Source organism: Schistocerca americana, chromosome 3, assembly GCF_021461395.2.
Source record: "Schistocerca americana isolate TAMUIC-IGC-003095 chromosome 3, iqSchAmer2.1, whole genome shotgun sequence".
Classification (NCBI taxonomy): Eukaryota; Metazoa; Arthropoda; class Insecta; order Orthoptera; family Acrididae; genus Schistocerca; species Schistocerca americana.
In genome coordinates, this window is record NC_060121.1 from 609381506 (window position 1) to 609400013 (window position 18508).

General features: G+C 45.8%; 1 protein-coding gene across 2 annotated transcripts in view; it reads right to left on the minus strand.

Moving 5' to 3' along the window:
• Positions 1–18508, minus strand: part of LOC124606878 — a 54475-nt gene that overhangs the window by 23760 nt on the left and 12207 nt on the right. The window lies entirely within an intron of this gene.

An 18508-nucleotide genomic window follows, 5' to 3' on the forward strand; every position in this document is an offset into this window, starting at 1 on the left:
TTAATTAAAAAATAAAATAAATGTATCATTGTGGCATGTCGTCATACTTGTGACCTGCAGCTAAGATATCTCAAATTGCATAGGTTCCACAAGTGATTCTGCAGTCGCAATTTCAATAGTAGAGCGCTTCTGAATTAAACATACGAGGAGCTTGCAATAAGAAATGCAACAATTTCTTTTTGAAAGCAGGCTGGAATTATTCAGGATTCCAATATATCATATTATTCCTCACTCATTTGGATAAAAAACTCTATTTTTCAACTTAACCTCCGTTCAGGGCGACGGCCTTACGCCACCTTATTGGGAGCGCCTGTACGACCGCATCGTATCATTCTACTGGTCGACGTCGAAGCCACCGTCTCGCTGCATCAATAACCTCCCATCTTCCACGTTCTGCTTCCCGCGTAGTTTATCCTTCATTTGGTCAAACAGATGAAAGTGGGAAGGTGAGAGATATGGACAGTAAAGTGCATGAGAAAGAACGCTCAATGAAATTTTGTGAACCCCTCCCGCATGAAAATGTTAGACAAAAAACTGATACAACCAGCCTTTAACGCGTATGCAGTTCCGCACAGAAGGTCCTTCGTTGCTCTTTATGGTCTTCTGTTAGGCAGCAAGGAACTTAGGGGGCAAATAGCTCTGAGTACCACAACTAGTGTCATGACTGTCAACAGAGACATCCAGTCGAGCAGCGAGTTGTTTGACTGTGATCCGTCCACGACCTCGAATCACAATGTCCGCACGTTACAACACTTCAAAAGTCACAGCTGTTTGCGGCCGACCGGTACGCGGGAAATGTGACAGGTTTTCGCGGCCTTGCAGTGATGACGACAAACACATCGCCCAGCGACTCTCCGCACATTTGTTCAGTTGTTTTCAAGAAGTGGAAATGAGGACATGAGTTACAACTTGTCTGAGATATAGTTACTTCATATGCATCTACATATCCGCTCCACAAGCCACCGTGTGGAGCGTGGCGGAGGATATTCTGTAACGTTACTAGTTATTTCCTTTCCAGTTCCACTCGCAATTTCCACTCGCGTGCAGAAAGAGAGAAAAACGACTATCCATATGCCTCTGTACGAGTCCTAACGTCTCTAATCTGATCTTCATGGCCCTTACGCGAAATATGTCTTGACGATAGTAGAATCGTTCTGCAGTCAGCCTCAAAGCCGATTGTCTAGATTTTCCCAGTAGTGTTCCTCGAGAAGAACGTCGACTTTCCTCTAGTGATGCCCATTTGAGTTCCCGAAGCATCTCCGTAATACTTACGTGTTGTTGGAACCTACTGGTATCAATTCTAGCAGCCTGCCTCTAAATCGCTTGGATGTCTTCCATTAATCCGACATGATGCGAATCCCAAACACTCAAACAGCACTCAACAATGGGGAGCAGTAATGTCCTACATATTGTCTCCTTTAAAGATGAACCACACTTTCCTAGAATTCTCCCAATAAACTGAAGTCGACCATTCACCTTCCCCGCTACAATCCTTACATGTTCATTCCGTTTCATACGTTTTGCAATGTGAAGCCTAGGTAATTATTCAATCGACGTGACTGTGTGAAGCAGTATATTACCCATACTAAACTCGAACATTGTGGGTTTGTTTTCTCTGCTCATTAGTATTAACTTACTTTTCCTACATTTAGAGCTGACTACCATTCATTATAACCAATAGGAAATTTTTCGAATGCATTTTGTATCCTCCTACAGTCACTCAATGGTGACACATTCCCATGTATCGCAGAATCATCAACTAACAGACACAGACTGCTGCTTATCCCGACCGGCAGATCATTTATGTATAAAGAAAATAGAAGCGGTGATACCAAACTTCCCTGGGGCAATCCAGACGATAACCTTGTCTCTGATGAACACTTAACGCCGAGGGCCACATACTTGGTTCTGTTACTTCAGAAATCTTCGAGCCATTCACATACCTGGGAACCTAATCCATATGATTGTACCTTTATTAACAGTTGACAGTGTGACACCATGTCAAATTCTTTGCGGAAATCTAAGAAAAGTCAGGTTGGATACGGAAGTACTAAGGAATGATGAGAAACCGCTTGAAGTTCTCTAAGACTATAGATACAGCTATAATGGGTAGGTCAGTAAGCAGTTCAGATGAACAAGAATGGACATCTCTCAAAAGAGCAATCACAGAAGTTAGAAAGGAAAACGTAGTCAGTTACGAAGAAGTTAACTACGAAGAAACCATGCCTAACAGAAGAAATACTTCAGGTGATCGATGAAAGAAGGAAGTACCGAGATGTTTGGGAAAATTCAGAAATACGGAATTACAAGGCACTTAGGAATGAAATAAATAGGAAGTGCAGGGGAGCACAGACGAAATGGCTGCACGAAAAATGTGAAGAAATCGAAAAACAAATGATTATCGGAAGGACTGACTCAGTGTATAGAAGTCAAAACAGTCTTCAATGAAATTAAAAGCAAAGGTGGTAACATTAAGAGGACAATGTGAACCCAATGTTAAATCCAGAGGAGAGAGCGGATAGATGGAAAGAGCATGTTGTAGACTTCTATGAGGGGGAAGACTGCTCTGACGATGCGATGGAAGAAGAAACGGGAGACGGTAGGGAAGAGATAGGGCATCCAATATGAGAATCAGAATATATAAGAGCTTTAGAAGACTCATTCGAATAAGGCAGCTAAGAAAGATGACATTCAATCAGAACTTCTAAAAACATTGGGGAAATTAGCAACAACTATTCGTGTTGGTGTGTAGAATGTACGAGACTGACGTTATACAGACAGATTTTCGACTAAACATCATTCACACGATTCCTAAGACTGCAAGAGCAGATAAATGCGAGAATTATCACACAGTCTGCTTGACAGCTCGTATATCCAAGTTGCGGACAGGAATAATATACAGAAGAATGGAAACCAATTGAGAATGTGTTAGATGACGATCAGTTTAGATTTAGGAGAGGTAAAAATTAGGTGGACTGATAAGATAAGGAACGAAGAGCTCTCCGCAGAATCAGACAGAAAAGGAATATGTGAAGAACACTGATAAGGAGAAGGGACAAGATGATAGGACATCTGTTAAGGCATCAGGGAATGACTTTATGCTACTAGAGGGAGCTGCAGAGGCCAAAACCTGTAGAGGAAGACAGAGATTGGAATACATCCAGCAAATAAAAATAATTGAGAACTTAGGTTGCAAGTGTTACTCTGAGATGAAGAGGTTTGCACAGGACAGGAATTCGAGGCGCGCCGCATCAAACCAGTCAGAAGACTGACGACTCAAAAATAAATAAATAAATGATGATGAAGTCCCATACTCCGTAAATGAGCGTAGGGGACGATGGGGGAGACCCGCACCTCCGCACTAGGCAAGGTCCTAGTGGAGTTGGTTTGCCATTGCCTTCCTCCGACCGTAATGTGGATGAATGATGATGATGGAGACGTCACAACGATACCCAGTCATCTTTAGAAAGGTGAAAATCCCTGACCCCGCCGGGAATCAAACACGGGACGCCGTGCTTGGAAAGGGAGAACGCTACTGCGAGACCACGAGATGCGGACAATAAATAAATAAAAAAATAAAATAAAATAAATTAAAAAGGCAACAGAGGGGCATAGCTGATAACAGAATCAAGAAAAGTCAAGAAACGTTCAGAGGATTTGCCGATCTGAAAAAACCTCTCGACAATGTAGAATGGGGCAAGATCTTCGAATTTCTGTGAAACATAGGGATGATCTATAGGGACAGACAAGTAATATACAAGGTGTACAAGAACCAAGAGGGAATCATAAGAGTGGAAAATCAAGAACGAAGTACTCGGATTAAAAAGGGTGTAAGACAGGGATGCAGCCTTTCGACCCTACTGTTCAATATATACGTGAAAGAAGCAATGATAGAAATAAATGAAAGGCACAAGATTGGAATTAATACATAAGGTAAAAGGGTATCAATGATAAGATTACATTGCTACCCTCAGTGAAAGTGAAGAACTAAAGAATGTGTTGAATGGACTGAACAGTTTAATTAGGACAGAATATGATTTGATAAGAAATCGAAGACAGACAAAAGTAACGAAAGGAGAAAAATGACAATCTAGAGAAAACATCAAAATTGGGTATCACGAAGTAGACAAAGTCAAGGAATTTTGCTACCTAGACAGTAAAATAACCCTTGTAGGACGTAGCAAGGAGGACATAACAAGCAGACCAGCACTGGCAAAAAGGGCATTTGAAGCCAAGAGAAGTCTACCAGTATCAAGCATAGCCTTCATTTAAGGAGAAATTTCTAAGACTGTACGTTTGGAGCACGGTATTGTATAGTAGGGACGTATGGACTGTGGGAAATCTGGAAAAGAAGAGAATCGAAGCATTTGAGATGCGGTGCTGCAAAAGAATGGTACTAGAGGGAGATGTAGAGGGTAAAAACTGGAGAGGAAAACAGAGACGAATACATCCAGCAAATAATTGAGGACGTAGGTTGCAGATGGTGTTGTGAGATGAAAAGACAAGCACAGTACAGGAATTCCTGGCCGGCCGTATCAGACCAATCAGAAGACTAATGTCACAAAAGAAAAGAAAAAAAAAGGAGAGGGAGAGAGAGAAAGGGGAACATGGAATTCGCCTCTTGCCCTTCATCCATGGTTTGTAGGATCTCATTTGAGAAAAGAGGAAAAGAGCATGCTGGGTTTCACACGAGCGATGTTTCCTAATATGCTCTGATTTATGGACCGCATCTTACCGTATGAAGGAAATTAATTATAATCGAAAAGAGAATATGTTCAAGGATTCTGCAGTAAAATGATGTTAAAGGTATTGGTCTGCATTCTTGCAGGATCGTTCTTCTATCCTTCTTATACACAGGAACCACCTGCATTCTTTTCCAGTCACATGGGAATTTGTGCTGGGTGAGAGAATCGCGATATGTGCAAGCTATGTAAGGGTCCAATGAAGAGTACTCTTTGTATAGCCAAACTGCAAATCCATTAGGACCTGGGGAATTTCCTAACAGTGAACAATTCCAACAAAAAACTCCTGACTCCGTAGGAAATCTTTCATTTAGAAAGAACTCTTGCAACGAAAAAGACTAAATCAATACAAAAATAGCGTATTGATCATGTTAGCCGCTAAAACAATAACAAACAGAGATGTAAGACACTTCCAGACTAAACAATAGATTAATATCTCTCTACCTCTTTCCCTCTCTCTCTATAACAGTGTCTGTCCCTCTCTCTGTCCCAGTCTCTGTCCCTCTCTCTCTCTCCCTCTCTCTCTCTCTCACACACACACATACACGTGCACAGATACACACACATACACACACACACACACACACACACACACACACACACATACACAACAAACGATCGAATATCGAATCATACATACCTGAGTGGAAGGGAAGTCATTTTACATAGGACCAGAATTTTCTAGGTTTTTCGGCAATGCCTTTCGCTAAGCATAATTGTGGTAGTTGTAAGCTTCATGCGTCGATCGTTTTCCAGACGTACGAATTTCTATCAACTTTTGGCTGTCGTCGGTCTAAGGCACTGCAGTCATGGGCTGTGCGGCTGGTCCCGGCGGAGGTTCGAGTCCTCCCTCGGGCATGGGTGTGTATGTTCGTCCTTAGGAGTGTGTAAGCTTAGGGACTGATGACATTAGCAGTTAAGTCCCATAAAATTTCGCACAGATTTGAACTTTTTTTTATGCCTGTCGTCATTTGTGCGTTCTCCTTTGAACCGAAACTAGCACAGCCTTTGCTTCCTCAGCATGTTTCGAATTTCGTTGTTAAACCACGGTGTGTCTTTTCTGCTCTTGATCAACTTACTCGGCACGTATTTCTCTAGAGTGTGCTTTATAACCCGTTTAAACCTTACCCATAATTGTTCTATGTCCATCGTATTGGAACTAATTCATGTCAATTCATTGTCAAAAAGTTACGCTAGCAACTGTATCTGCTATTTCTAGCATAAATATTCTCCTAGCCTTGTCGATTGATTTGTTAACTTTAGTAACCGAAGTTTCTATGGTATCATGGTCACTAAGTCCCATCTTTATAGTGCCGCCGTCGATTAAGTAAGGTCTTTTCGTAGCTACGAGATGTACTGCATTTCCACAGCGTATGGGCTGCGAACTAGATGCTCAAGACAGTTTTCGGAAAATCTGATCCAAAGAAAACAGAAAGACTGTCTCTACCCCTCTTCAATAAATTCATAGACGTCGCGGTTCATAATCGGGAGATTAAAGTCGTCTTCACTAATATTGCAGCCATGCGGGACTAGCCGAGAGGTCTGAGGGCGCTGCAGTCATGGACTATGCGGCTGGTCCCGGCGGAGATTCGAGTCCTCCCTTGGGCATGGGTGTGTGTGTGTGTTCGTCCTTAGGATAATATAGGTTAAGTAGTGTGTAAGCTTAGGGACTGATGACCTTAGCAGTTAAGTCCCATAAGATTTCATACACATTTAAACTTTCTTTTTGGATCCTGATGTAGTATGGAATTCCTGTATGATGGTCTGGATAGATGTCTGCCTATTACACATTACGACCCTCTTAAAATGTCGTCGGGCTCTGTCAGTCGACAGACGAGGTCAGCCTGTACGCTTTTGTGCTGTACTGTCCCTTGAAGTTTTCACTTCACTATCACATCTGAAACAGTGGACCTAGGGAGTTTAGGAGTGTGGGAATCCCGCGAACAGACGTATGACACAAGTGACACTCAATCACCTGACCACATTCGAAGTCCGTGAGTTCCGCAGAGCGCCCCATTCTGGTGGAAAAGAATGCAGGTGGTTCCTGTGTATAAGAAGGATAGAAGAACGATCCTGCAAGATTGCAGACCAATACCTTTAACATCATTTTGCTGCAGAATCCTTGAACATATTCTCTTTTCGATTATAATTAATTTCCTTGATACGGTAAGGTGCGGTCCATAAATCAGAGCATATTAGGAAACATCGCTCGTGTGAAACCCAGCATGCTCTTTTCCTCTTTTCTCAAATGAGATCCTACAAACCATGGATGAAGGGCAAGAGGCGAATTCCATGATCCCCTTTCTCTCTCTCCCTCTCCTTTTTTTTCTTTTCTTTTGTGACATTAGTCTTCTGATTGGTCTGATACGGCCGGCCACGAATTCCTGTACTGTGCTTGTCTTTTCATCTCACAACACCATCTGCAACCTACGTCCTCAATTATTTGCTGGATGTATTCCAGTCTCTATTTTCCTCTCCAGTTTTTACCCTCTACATCTCCCTCTAGTACCATTCTTTTGTAGCACCGCATCTCAAATGCTTCGATTCTCTTCTTTTCCAGATTTCCCACAGTCCGTACGTCCCTACTATACAATATTGTGCTCCAAACGTACAGTCTTAGAAAAACAGTGCATACCTGAGGAAGTATGAATGAGAACAATGGCGTATTTAAGTTTACAGAATAATGACAGTTTTATTAATATTTTTTAACTACAACTACAGGGTCAGAAATCACAAACACAAATCGGGAATGGAATGAAATTTGATTCGCAAAGCATACACCGGGTGGAAGCTAAACAATATTCTTCCCTGAATCGCTGGCCGGAGTCGCCGAGCGGTTCTAGGCGCTACAGTCTGGAACCGCGCGACGGCTACGGTCGCAGGTTCGACTCCTGCCTCGGGCACGGATGTGTGTGATGTCCTTAGGTTAGTTAGGTTTAAGTAGTTCTAACTTCTAGGGGACTGATGACCTCAGATATTAAGTCCCATAGTGCTCAGAGCTATTTGAGCCATTTGAGTCTTCCCTGAATTACTCCCTTTTACTGAGCGATCTGAATTCATTTACGTGAATTCACTGTGAGGTCCAACTCCATTGAAATAGAATCAACTACGGCCAAGTATACCACGAACTATGGTTCACTTGAGAACAGGGGGCTGTAAACGTCATTAACAACCCTACGCCTGTGCAGCAATACTTTACCCTTTCACTTTGATTCAGGCGGTAGCAGAAAACTGATCTCTGTGGGCGAGAATGGTGCTCTCTGGCAGCTGGAATGGTGATGAAGAAGGCAAAGAATCACAATCACTTTCCACCAAGTCTCTGTACAGGTGCTGAATTAGAGAAAAACGAAACCGTCCCAACATTGCACAAAACAATCTAGCTGTCCTCTACTCATTGAATCTCCCCTGCTGACTAACCTGTCGGCCTGTTACCCAATCCAGCCACAACACCGAGGCTCCCATGCTGGGGGAGGAAGCCACCACTTTACATATCCTGAGAGGAAGGAATCACTGACTCCAAATCTCTCTAGTCTGAGAAAAGAAGATTTTAGACTAGGGAGGCGTCGTTTTCAACTTAAGAATGGCCGTGTTTTCGCAAAAGACTTCTCCTAGATGCCAAAATGAATTGCCGAAAACGGTTGTTTTCAGAATAAATTAAAATATCTCAAAGTATACGGCTCTTGGTGAAGTTTGTTGACACTGAAAAATAACAAGAAAGTCAATCAGTCTGATTAATATCCTCCTGGTAACTAACAATATTTCCTTGACTAATTTACTATTTTACTCTGGAAAAAAAACGTTGTTTTGAAACTTCCTGGCAGATTAAAACTGTGTGCCGGGCCGAGACTCGATCTCGGGACCTTTGCTTTTCGCTGGCAAGTGCTTTACCAACTTTTTTTTTTTTTTTTTTTTTTTACAACTGGTGTTACTGATTCCGTTTAAAAAATTGTATCTCTTTGCTGTAACTCTTTGGATAATAACATGATAAACTATTTTTTTTTACAGTATGAAGGGACAGCTGAAAATGTGTGTCCCGACCGGGACTCGAACCCGCGATCTCCTCTCACATGGCAGACACTCTATCCATCTTTTTTTTTTAATTGCGAGAGCTCTACCAACTTTTTTTTTTTATATGTAGGAAGGTAGGAGAAAGGAGAAACAGAAACCTTTATTATTCACAAAATAAACATAGTACGTCCTGACACATGATAACTGTCCTGGAGCCCGCATCTCGTGGTCGTGCGGTAGCGTTCTCGCTTCCCACGCCCGGGTTCCCGGGTTCGATTCCCGGCGGGGTCAGGGATTTTCTCTGCCTCGTGATGGCTGGGTGTTGTGTGATGTCCTTAGGTTAGTTAGGTTTAAGTAGTTCTAAGTTCTAGGGGACTGATGACCATAGATGTTAAGTCCCATAGTGCTCAGAGCAATTTGAACCATTTTGAACTGTCCTGGAAGGAACCTCGCTGCCGTCCTACCATGCATCATGAAATAACAACAAAATCAAAATGGGGCCACCTCCGGCACCCTAAAGAAAAGTATTTATGGATATGAAAACAAAATTTGAAGTACATCCATTTGCTAACTGTTCAAGCGTGAGTTTTTCGTAGGTCGCATACTCGCATAGTGTTCTTAGTCGATCACATTACTTGGGCGGTTCCACAACGAAAGCACCGCCGCTCGTCTTTGCGTACCCGGCACACCCCAAGTATATGGCGGGTCTGCAAATACCGTTACCAGGAAATTGGCATACCAATCCTTGTACTTTTGTAGCCGTAATAGTTTTGTGTGTCCATCTTGCAAGTATTGCCAGTAATCCAGGACGTTCAGTAAGTCCGTACGTGTGTCTCTATAGATGTAATGGACCGTCATACCTGTGATCCACGCCACTGCGTTCGTCTTATGACGCGGAAAATACGTTTCCTCTGGAAAAATACTATGTCAGAACAGACTGCTGTATTGATAGTGCGCCACATGAACGCTATTATCTTTCTTGCGAGAGTCCAGACAGCCAATGCCTCGCCGCAGACCAGCCGATGGTCGTCCGTATCCAGCACGCCGCATTGCTGACACAAGGGCGAATCCGCCAAATGTATTGCGTACTTTTTATCATTTGTAGGGTTTTTTCGGTTCACGACAATGTACCATGTTGATTTGACTGTTGTAGGTAGGTGGGGGTGGTGGACCGTGCGCCACACCACGTGCCAATTAACAGCTGGATGTTTGCGTTCCACCCTATTCCGGGCGATCTGTCGAAGAAGCAGATGGTACACGTCCTTCGATGTCGACTGTCGGGTCGTCGGTAAACGCTCTCGAACGTAGCTGTGCTCCACGAGGAACGTGCGCACATACGTTAAAGGGGGTGATATATGGCCGACACTGACTGGAGGAAGATGCTATGTGGGTACGAGTTCTTCGATGATCGTCCCCGTAAGCGAGTGATTCCTGTTGCGCCACCGTTTGAGCATAGTATTAGTATACATGGCACGCGCCTTCTCGTGCACGTTCACTAAACCAACGCCCTCCTCTCGCGCTGGGAGGGTAAGCGTGTTGTACTGTACCTTAAAGAGTTGTCCCAGGCACACATAGTACCCAAAAGCCGCCTGAATCCTCATAGCCATCGTGCGCGTCAAGGGAAGAAGGTGCGTCAGGTGGCACATCATGGGCGCGAGATAAAGTTGACGAGTAACACTCGCTGCAGCATATCCATCGACCGTAGGGCGTTTAGTCGTACTGCCGTGCGGACTCTGAGTAACAATCTTCGGTAGTTGTCCGCTGCCGTTCTCGCTGTCTCTTTTATGAAAGGTGATACCCAAACAGCGGAGGGTTTCCACCGCAGGTAAGGTCCTTCCGTTCCTGGTTCTAGTCCACGACCCACATGCATGAATTGTGATTTTCAGTAGTTGACCACACTTCCAGCTGCCATCCCATACGTCTGTAGCCAATCCAGTGCTGTTTGAGTCTCCCTCTCATTCCGTACGAGGAACACAATATCATCCGCGAATGCTCTGCATTTGAATGATAATTGCCGTAGGGAGACCCCGCTAAGATGGCGGCGAAGGCCTGCGAGACACGGTTCTAAGGCGATCGCATAAAGGAGGATCGACGAGGGGCAACCCTGTCTCACTGATCTTAAGATCTTAAAATACTCAGTTCTCCCTCCGTTGACCACCATCGCTGATCTGGCGCCGTGCAACAACCGCATCACAGCATTGGTGAATAATGGCGAAACACCCATCCTGTTCATCACCGCCGCGAGGTACACATGATCCACGCGATCAAAAGCATGATCGAAATCTACTGCAACCATCGCCCCCCGGAGGCGGCATGCAGCCGCGAGGGCGACGACGTCACGATAGTCTCCCAAGGCTGTGTGGATATTACTGATGCCGCCAAGACAAGTCTGATCGGCATGTATTCGATTCTCCAGCGACTTTTTGATACGACTTCCCAGGATGCGCATGAAGATCTTGTAGTCACTATTAAAGAGCGTCAAGGGGCGATAATCACAAGGCCGTTTGCCACCACGGGCTTCGGTATTGGTATCATGAGCCCTTCCGTGAATTGAATGTGAACCGGTACTTCTTGCTGCAGAAGCTCATTAAACATACATAGCCACATCGGTGTCATAATGGTCACAAAGGCACGGTAAAATTCCAACGGGAATCCGTCTGGACCTGGGGACTTTTTGCAGGCACCTCGTGCAATCGCTTCCTCCAGCTCTTCACACGTATTTTCAGATAACCCGTCCGCTTCCCCGTTCACACTCGTCGCGTCTAGGATCTCTTCCAGGACGTTCCCCAGCTCCCTCTGACCCTCCCCGTTGCTCGCATAGAATCTGCTAAAATGATCCGTGAACGCCTGTGCTATGCCCCTCTGTGTTGTAAAACGACGGCCATCGCCGAGATCGATCTCATGTATTAAATTCCTGCGTCTTCTCCGTCTTTCCTTTATCACATAATGCATCGAGGGAACCTCGTTGGGCAGGAAATCCTGCGACCTCGCGCGTATCATCGTACCTGCCATCCTCTGCGTCGCAAGTTGTACCAGCTTCGCCTTAACTCGGTGGACGGCCGTCTGGCGTTCTGGTGTAGGTGGTTGAGCTAACAGGTCCCGGAGAGCCGTAAAGTAAAACTCAGTGGTCGTGCGCTGCCATTGAGAAACCTCCTTCCCGTAACCTATTAACGTCCTCCGTAAAGCTGGCTTCGCGCACTCGATCCACCACTGCAGGACAGAACCGAAAGAATTTCGTCGACGGAGGCAGCCATGCCACGCGTCCTCCACCATGCGTCGACATTCTGCATCTCGCAGGTGGGAGACGTTCATCTTCCAATTACCCCTCCGTCTCCACACCTGCTGTCTGTTAAGGTTAACCGTACAAATATATGCCTCGTGGTCTGTAAACGCCGTCGACCATATTTCTGCGTCCACCGTCGACGTTGCTAACGCCCTTGAAACGTAGATCCGGTCCAAAGGGCCCGCGGAGTGGCTAGTAAAAAATGTATATCCTGGTTGGTTTCGATACTTCAGGTCCCATGTATCGACTAATTCCATCCCGTTGACCAGCTCCCTATGTTCTTGGCTAGTAGTATAGATAGGTTGTTGGTCCTTTCTATAGAGCACACAATTAAAATCTCCGCCGAGTATGCAACCATCGTATCGTCCCTGGAACAACGGTGTAACCTCATGGGCGTAAAAATCTGCTCTGTCCCTTCTCTTATCCGAGCCTGACGGTGCGTATATGTTGATCAAACGTATTCCACCTATGGTCACGGCCGTACCACGGGCAGAAGGCAAATATTCTACTTCGTCTGCACGTATCCCTTCCTTTAATAGTATAGCTGTGCCAACGCCCCTCTCGTCACACGGGGAACAGTAAATGTCGTAACTGTAAAAGTCCGAGGGGGGAAGTACCCGAACTTCTTGTAATAGTGCTATGTCTAAATCCGCAGCCTTTATCATGTCACTGAGCATCTTGATTTTTACCGGCGTCCCAATGCTATTGATGTTAACAGTCCCTATCCGATAATCTTGTTGCATGGCTGTCAACGTAGATAGGGCACCGTACGGTCGCTAATTCTTCCGTATATAGGCTGCTGTCGTACTAACGTCCCCCGCCGTACCCTCATATGGTCTGCCGTTATTCCGTGCACCCTGCCGGTCTTACACCGGGAGAGTGCTTGGGAGCAGCTCCTCCGGCATCGTCTGTTCCCCACGGGGGTGGGTCTTCTGACCAGTCCCCTAGTGTCCCATCGTTGTCGTGCGGTGCAGGCGCCGTAGCCTCCTCAGTAGCCTGTTGCCGTCGATCGAGCGCCTTTGCTGTGTCTGGAGCATCGTCAGCGGCAGGTCGTACCGCCGTCCCGCTGGCCACCGTTGCATCCACGCTAGGCAGTTCTTCTGTATCCATGGTCGTCTGTTCTGTACCCGTAAACTTCTCAGAATTGTCCGCTAGATCAGAGTGGTCGTTCTCCACCGTGAGGCGACGCTTCTTCCGGCGTTTTGGTGATCGCTGTTTACGTTGCCGGGCCTCGGAATCAGAGGTCAGCATGGTCTCCAGTTGTTCGTGGGGGACGTCGGAATCGTGCGCCGTCGTATGATCGACGTCTCCAAGTGCCTTATCTGAAGGAGCCGCAAGCGGAACCGAAGAGAGGGCGTCCTGTGACTGCTGCAGGCGGTCCACCGCAACGTCGTCTTTCTGTGGCTCGCCACGATCCGTCGCTGTCTGTGTGTTCTGGTACGCGTCTGTCTCGCGGCCCACGTCATCGCGTAATGCGGCGACGTAAGTCATGGGGAGCACAGTCGGATGCGGCGTGAGGGGTGGGTCATCCCGTGGCAGCTGTAATAACCTTCGTTGAGCACACTCAGAACGTATGTGTCCCTCCTTCCCACATCCAGAGCACGTCCTTGGTTGTCCGTCGTAAATGACAATCGCCCGACAACCGGCGATGTACAAGTATGACGGGACGTGTTTTCGGAGTTCGATCCGTATTTGTTTGACGCCATTGAGGACAGGATACGTCTTGAAACTCGCCCATTTTTCAGCCACGTGGGATAGGACCGTTCCGTAAGGACGCAGGCCGTCTGTCACCAATTCTTCTGGCACTTCGAATGGGCCGGTGTGGCCGTGCGGTTAAAGGCGCTTCAGTCTGGAACCGCGTGACCGCTACGGTCGCAGGTTCGAATCCTGCCTCGGGCTTGGATGTGTGTGATGTCCTTAGGTTTAATTAGTTCTAAGTTCTAGGCGACTGATGACCTCAGAAGTTAAGTCGCATAGTGCTCAGAGCCAACCACTTCGAATGGAAGCTCAAAGACGCGGATCGTTCGGAGGCCCATGCCGGCGTGTTCAACTGTTACCGCTCCAACATTCCCGTCCGAATGACAGAAACGAAGTCCTTGTCGGTGTCGGAGTAGTAGTTCGTCACGTGCCCCTTCATTTATGAGCTTGACATAGACCACGCTGCTGACTATAGATAAGTGTATTCCAACTAGAACGTCAGGTTCGATTTTCACCTCGTCCCGTAAATAACGTTCGATCTCGTAAGCCTTCGGTCGAGCATATTCGTTAGCAAAACTAAATTTCAGTGTCGATTTGCGGAACGACAAGGCCATGATTCGTTCTATGTATACCGCCACACACCGCTACACATGAAACGTAAACACCTCACGCGCAGACGTGCGGCAGGGACGTAAACACCGTCCGAACCGCTGCTCCGCCGAAGGCTGACTGTGCCAACTGAGCTATCCAAGCACGACTCACGCCCCGTCCTCACAGCTTCAATTCCGCCAGTACCTCGTCTCCTACCTTCCAAACTTTGCAGAAGCTCTTCTGCGAACCTTGCAGAACTAGCACTCCTGAATGAAAGGATATTGCGGAGACATGGCTTAGCCGCAGCCTGAGGGATATTTCCAGAATGAGATTTTCACTCTGCAGCGGAGTGTGCGCTGATATAAAACTTCCTGTCAGATTGAAACTGTGTGCCAGGCCGACACTCGAACTCGAGACCTTTGCCTTTCGCGGGCAAGTGCTCTGCCAACTGAGCTAGCCAAGCATGACTCACGCCCCGTCCTCACAGTTTTACTTCTGCCAGTACCTCGTCACTTACCTTCCCATGTCTCCGCAATATCCTTTCTTTCAGGAGTGTTAGTTCTGCAAGGTTCGCAGGAGAGCTTCTGTTAAGTTTGGAAGGTAGGAGACGAGGTACTGGCAGAAGTGAGGCTGTGAGGACGGGCCGAGCACACAGTTTTAATCTGGCAAGAACTTTCATATCAGCGCACACTCCGCTGCAGAATGAAAATCTCATTCCGGAAACGTTATTTTGAGTTGTCAAGATAAGTGGGAGACGTCTTATGCATAAAGGATTCGATTCAATTGTTTCATGCTTACTGGACAGAGGGGACATCTTCCCCAGCTTTGACCAACTATAAAGCTGTGTTAGACGTTGCATGCAACTGATCTCGGATTGTTGGCAGTCAATTAAAAGACCGCTTTGACAGTAGAGTACTTGCCAAGAAAACTGGGATGTGTATAAGAGGACCCTATCGTTAGTCTTCATCAGAGGTGCAGGGAACGATAATGTGTGACAACAGCATAAGAATGTGAGTCGTGGATGACAAGATGTTGTACATTAATGAAAAGCCCATGGATGGTACACAAAGTTAATATCCTTGTATACAGAACGGTAGACGGCAGTGGGACAATAAGTCCAGGCAATTGTCTGCCAAATGTCTGCATGATGATGAATTATCCTCCGATTGCACACCAATTCTTTCAAATGTCAATAATTAGCACCATGATTATCGCTTGCGGAGCTTTGTGAGGGAGTCACTGACTAAAATCATGCTGGCCGTTGTTACCGAAAAATTATTATTCTCCCTAAGGGTAAATGTAGCAATATCTAAGTTAATGTGGATGAGTAGTAATAACAAACCCATAATGTTTAGATACAGTACGTATTAGGGTAACGTTGCAAAGAAATACACTGCGTGATCAATTGAATCCGAATACCCCCCAAAAACATATACTTTTCATATTAGGTTAATTTTGCACTCACCTACTGCCAGTTACTCCTTATCAGCGACCTCAGTAGTCACTAGACATCGTGAAAGAGCAGAATGGGGCGCTCCGCGGAACTCACGCACTTCGAACGTGGTCAGGTGCTAGTGTGTCACTTGTGTCATACGTCTGTACGCGAGATTTTCACACTCCTAAACATCCCTAGATCCACTGTTTCCGATGTGCTAGTGAAGTGGAAACGTGAAGGGACACGTACAGTACAAAAGCGTACAGGCCGACCTCGTCTGTTGACTGACAGAGACCGCCGACAGTTGAAGAGGGTCGTAATGTGTAATAGGCAGCCATCTATTCAGACCACCACAGAGGAATTCTAAACTGCATCAGTATCCACTGCAAGTACTGTGGCAGTTGAGCAGCAGGTGAGAAAACGTGGATTTCATGGTCTAGCGGCTGTTCGTAAGCCACACATCATGCCGGTAAACGGCAAACGACGCCTCGCTTGGTATAAGGAGAGTAAACATTGGACGATTGAACAGTGGAAAAACGTTGTATGGAGTAACGAATCACGGTACACAATGTGGCGATCCGATGGCAGGGTGTGGGCATGGCGAATGGCCGGTGAACGTCATCTGCCAGCGTGTGTAGTGCCAACAGTAAAATTCGGAGGCGGTGGTGTTCGCAGGTAGCCGTGTTTCTCATGGAGAGAGTTTGCACTCCTTTTGCGTGACACTATCACAGCACACGTCCACATTTATGTTTTAAGTACCTTCTTGCTTCCCAATGTTGAAGAGCAATTCGGGATGGTGATTGCATCTTTCAACACGATCGAGCACCTGTTCGTAATGCACGACCTGTGACGGAGTGGTTACACGACAATAACATCCCTGTAATGGACTGGCCTGCACAGAGTCCTGACATGGATCCTATAGAACACCTTTGGGATGTTGTGGAACGCCGACTTCGTGCGAAGCTTCAGCGACCGACATCGATACCTCTCCTCAGCGTAGCACTCCGTGAAGGATGGGCTGTCATTCCCCAAGAAACCTTCCAACACCTGACTGAACGTATGCCTGCGAGTGTGGAAGCTGTCATCAAGGCTAAGCGTGGGTCAACACCATACTGAATTCCAGAATTACCGATTGAGGGCGCCACGTACTTTTAAGTCACTTTCAGCCAGGTGTCCGGATACCTTTGGTCACATAGTGTATGAAACGGAACGAGCATGTGGTAATGATGGTAGGGAAGGCGAATTATGGATTTCGGTTGAGTGGGACAATTTTGCCAAAGTGTGGTTCATCTGTAAGGGAGACCACTGGTGTGACCTGTTCTTGACTGCTGCCTGAGCGCTTGGGATCCGCTGCAGGTCGCATAAAAAAAGACAGGCTGATTTGTTGCCGGTAAGTTCGAACAAGACACAGGATTATCTTCTCGAGGAAAACTATTGAGGGAATTTAGGGAACCGTCATTTGAAGCTCACTGCAGAACCATTCTACAGCCGCTGACATATTGCGTAAAGACATGATAAATTAGGGCCCATACGGAAGCATGTAGACAGTTGTTTTTTCCTCGTACTTTCTGCGAATGGAACGGGAAAGGAAATGACTAGTAATGGTACACGATACCCTCCATCCTGTGTACGGTGGCTGGCGGAGTACGGAAATAGATGTAGATGGTCGGGGAATAATTATATACAGAAATCCTGATCGATGAATGACACTGTTCTTAGTGGAGTGACAACGCCCGAGAAACTCGTCGTCGGCTGTCAACTTATGAGACATAGAAATTAGTGAATAAACTTAATATTAATAATAACAATTCCGTGTAGATCAAAGGTCTAGTACGAGTCTGTCAATTTTGCGCCACTTAAGCTTCATTGGGTGTCCATAAATCATCGCAATAGTACAACCCGGGAAACCGGACCTACAGTTTAACGTGCAATCCAAACCCCGTGTAGTTCCAGGTGACTCTCCACATAATTGAAGGATGAATGCTACTTTAGAGGGAGACTGAAGTATTCGATTCAGCGACCTTTCGATTTCATCATTATACTTTCACACCCGACAGTGAGTCATGAAGTTAATTCATTTTTGCGTTACATGCTAAATTTGATCGTGACTTCTCATTTTGACAGGAGCAGTTATCTGTGAACCTACTTGCTGTTATCTGCGCTCACAGGTATAGCCTACAGAAATCAGTGGAAGCAGTTGACAAAATTAACGACATCATCGTTAGTGATTTGTTCATTGATAATATTTATGATGATCGTTTTTTTCTTGCGTTTGAGATTAAGAAGATATTCACTAGCACAGTGGTTGGATTGCACTGTAGTGAACCTAACGTCGGCACAAAATCATATCACAGCAACAAAAGAATCTGACATGGAACCAACCGTCAAAAGAAGCATAAAGTTCTTCGCATTCAGAAGTCGATTCTTCTTCAAAACTTATCTTCCGTCAGTGGATTCGATGACACACGCAAGGATTCAACCAAAACAGTTTAATTAGCCAAAATGTTACCAAAGTTTTTTTTCAGAAGTATGTACAACTTTTGTTCAAAAGAAAGTCACTGTTTAACTTCTCATCGATAAGATAGTAATTAGGATAGTAACGCCAGCTCGGAACTGACAAGGAGGGGAAGGATGTAAGACACAAACTTTTCAAGGGAAATCAGACAAATGCTAAATCTGGACGTCCGGACTGAGACTTGAACCCCACTTCTTTCGCTTGTTAGTCAAGAGCGATACACTCTACACACTACA